The sequence below is a fragment of the Arachis ipaensis genome, chromosome B01 (genome assembly GCF_000816755.2).
Source record: "Arachis ipaensis cultivar K30076 chromosome B01, Araip1.1, whole genome shotgun sequence".
NCBI lineage: Eukaryota > Viridiplantae > Streptophyta > Magnoliopsida > Fabales > Fabaceae > Arachis > Arachis ipaensis.
In genome coordinates, this window is record NC_029785.2 from 32,611,477 (window position 1) to 32,615,384 (window position 3,908).

General features: G+C 36.1%; 1 long non-coding RNA gene across 1 annotated transcript; it reads right to left on the minus strand.

Annotated features, from left to right (window-relative positions):
* On the minus strand, positions 1,536–1,853 carry LOC110269342. Its single transcript, XR_002358288.1, has 2 exons — positions 1,764–1,853; positions 1,536–1,592 (listed from the first exon to the last, which is right to left on the minus strand). It is a non-coding gene; the product is annotated as an uncharacterized LOC110269342 (long non-coding RNA).

The window sequence follows — 3,908 nt, forward strand, 5'->3', positions numbered from 1 at the left end:
CAATATTGCAAATTTGGCAATGCACCTTGCATGTGTATTTTAATCACCAATAAGGCAGTAATCAACACACTTACACCCCTTGAAAAATGAACCTAATTCTAAATCTCAGCATACCAACTAATAGAAAACTATAACTGAACTACTTTCTTGAGATTCTGTGGTGCTATTCACAAAATTCTATGGTCACAAGTAGGATATCAACTTGTTTCCATTTGTTCCCCACCTTCCTCACCATTTGATTTTGTTGCTTCAGCACCATTGGCATCTTCAGGGGGTGGTGGCAATGTTCTCTTCACAATCTCAACTATCTATGTGAGCTCTTCATTCGAAAAACGAGTATCACAACACTCTATGATCTATGTAACAAAAGCAAAGCATACCAAAACTCTAATTAGAACTACTCAAATAAATGCTAAACACAAGTGAAGATAGACAACAAACTTAAAAGCATATCACCAAGTTCATCGATTGTCAATGTCAAACATAAATAAGACATAACATAGCAGAGTGATTCTATGGCTTAATAATTCATGCACCATCATAATTACTTTTCTCATTTCAAAACAAATGCAACCAATCAAGAATTGACATACCCTAAATTCACATTGAACAAGGAACTTAGAAGACAAGGTTTTGTCATTTATGTTATAGGCTACAAGGACTCAGATATGGGTTCAAGGATGATTAATCACTTTTCCTTATGAGTTTCTGAATCATACTAAGATGAATTCAGAGCTAATATTTTCCATAGTATTTAGAAGTTATGTAATAATGTCAAAGTACCTATTAATTCTCAGAAATATTCTATTGCTTATATGTTAGTGTGTTACTGCTAACCAGTTTACTAAAGCAAAAGACAAGGTTTAGTGGGTAAAAACTAAAAAGTTGAGAGCAAATATAACTTGTAAATATTATTGGCAACATACGGGAAAAATTTTGACTATGTTGGTGGGCCTGATATTGATTATGTTGAGAATCTCAGCTTTTGCTAGATCATGGCTTTTAACACTTTCCAAGAACTCATTGATGCTCTCTCTTGTTTGATCACGAGCAGTAATCAAAAGTAAAAGGACTGCTCTGTAGTTGAAACAAGACAGACAAAAAGAAAATCATACCTTGTTCATCCAGTCTGATAGATGTTCCCCTACAGAAGCTAGAGCCTTATTGCGGTGCCTCAACCCCGCATCCAAAGTTTCCTCCAAGTCAGTAAGGCGCGACGAAACCTATATCCAAAAAAGCAAACTCTTGACCCCTAAAACATCATTGCAAGAATATGAAAAACTCAACAGTTAAAACTTAAAAAACAATATCCCACTGATAAATCTTAAACAAGATGGAATTAAATAAGGGGGTTAAAAATAAGGAAAGAGTACTAATATGTCAATAACGATAAATTAGGTGCATATCTACACCCTACACTTTGAAATTAAACTGAGAATATGCTTGCTACAAAACATCAAGAAGAAAAATAAATAAATAAATACCTTCTGCAACACAATCTTGAATTCGAGGAGTTCATTATATGATTACCAAAGTTTGTCACTGTTGGAATTCATTTCAATTAGCTCATGTTCATGCTCAGCAAGTTGTATCTGGTTAAAGTGAAATTAAATAGAATTTAAATCAGAGCACACCCACCAACTTAAACAGCAGCAGCATGTCATTACTGGCAGCTTGAGAACATCAAATACAAAATCTTTAGAAATAATTGAATATTATACACACACAGAGACACGACAAAAAAAAGGGACATAGAAAGACACCTCTAAATCCTCCAAGTCAATCTCTGGTTGCAATGCAGTATGAGAAGACATTATGCCAGCTTTATTGATTTGATCCTTGAAGAATCGTAGCTTCTGTGACATTTCCGCACATCGCTTTACTTGCCAAAAGTGGATTGTGTTATCCATTAATAACAGAATGAACAACAAATAAAAAATATTATTTAAAAAAAGAAAAATGAAAGTCATTACTTCTGAAGATAGATAACATATATCTAGTTCAATAAAAAAATTATAAATTAAAAATTACAGGAAAGCACTAAACAAATGTTAAGGGCATAAAGAACGTCAACAAATTGAAACATAAACAAATGGATAGCAACATAAAGAACGTTTTATGAGCAACAAGAACAAGATCCACAGAAGTCCAATAATGTTAAGAGTAAGGATAGTTCAATATATTACGTATGCACATGAAGATGGGAATTGCGAAAGTTATTTATGTTATGAGAAGCACTAACATTGTCTTTCTTAGTTTTCAAAATACAGCACTAACATAGATACATAGTAGTAACAAGTGTAGAAAATTAGCATTAGCATAATAAACAAGGCAAAGAAAAGTTCTAACATTCATTCATGGTTATGCTGAGTGAGGTTTCACCAACTGACCTTCCTTTACAACTTTGTGATGATCTAACCCAACAGAATCGAGATTTAGATAATGATATATACGACATCAAATAGCATTCAGAAGAAAACTAAAGAAAAAAATAGACACCTTGAAAATTAAAATTTTAATAGTGTCATAAACTGCTCTTTTTGTTCCTTCTTTCTTGTTCTTTTCCCTTTAACTTGAATCCTATTGAAAAGTAGTGAAAACTTAAAATTCAACAAAATATCAATCAAGCCATTCCAAACAAATTGAAATTCCAGACTCAAGAATCATAATAGCATGCCTAATTACCTATGAACTAAGACAAATGCTGATAAGAAAATCCTAATTTCAATCTAAATTAACCTAATTAGCAAAAATAATTTTGACTAAATAAAATTACTAAGTAAATATTAAAATCCAACTAAAATGTAATGAATTAAATCAGATAACAGCAAAATGGGTTTTTACAAAAACCTGGAAATTGAAGAATAGAGTAACAAGGAACGGGTGAGGAGGTTACACTTGAGGGGTGGTCGCCGTGTTGCCAGAGCAATAGACCAGCGGAGGGGTGGTCACTGTGTTGCGTCAAAGCTCGCCAGCGGAACAAAGGTTCCTATGGTTCTGCATGCATCTCCGGTTTGCGAAGAGGAGGATGCGAGAAAAGAGAAGAAGAGGAAGAAGGAGAAGAGAAAGGAGAGGGGTTTCTCGCCGGAGGTGGTTTGACACAGAACGACAAGCGCACCGCGCCGTCGCCGTGGAGAAGCCTGCGTGGAGAAGAGCACCGTGCCGTCGCCGTGGAGGAGTGCACCGCGCCGTCGCCGTGGAGAAGAGCACCGCGCTGTCGCCATGGAGGAGCTGCTGTCGCCGTTAGCGTCGTCGATTATTGGAGCTGACAGTGGAGAAAGGAGAGAAAGGGATCGTGTGTGGGTGTTTGATGAGCGGATAATTTATACCCTTTTTGGCATTATTTTTACATAGTTTTTAGTATGTTTTAATTACTTTTTATTATATTTTTATTAGTTTTTATTCAAAAATCACATTTCTGGACTTTGCTATGAGTTTATGTGTTTTTCTGTGATTTCAGGCATTTTCTGGCTGAAATTGAGGGACCTGAGCAAAAATCTGATTCAGAGGCTGAAAAAGGACTGCAGATGCTGTTGGATTCTGACCCTCCTGCACTCGAAATGTATTTTCTAGAGCTACAGAAGCCCAATTAGTGCGCTTTTAATTGCATTGGAAAGTAGACATCCTGGACTTTCCAGCAATTTATAATAATCTATACTTTACTCGAGATTTGATGGCCCAAAATGGCGTTCAAAATCAGCCTAAAATATCTTGGCGTAAAACGCCCAAACTGGCACCAGAATTGGAGTTAAACGCCCAAACTGGCACCAAAGCTGGCGTTTAACTCCAGTAACAGCCTATGCACATGTAAAGATCAGGCTCAGCCCAAGCACACACCAAGTGGGCCCCAGAAGTGGATTTCTGCACAATCTGCACTTAGTTACTCATTTTCTGTAAATCTAGGCTAC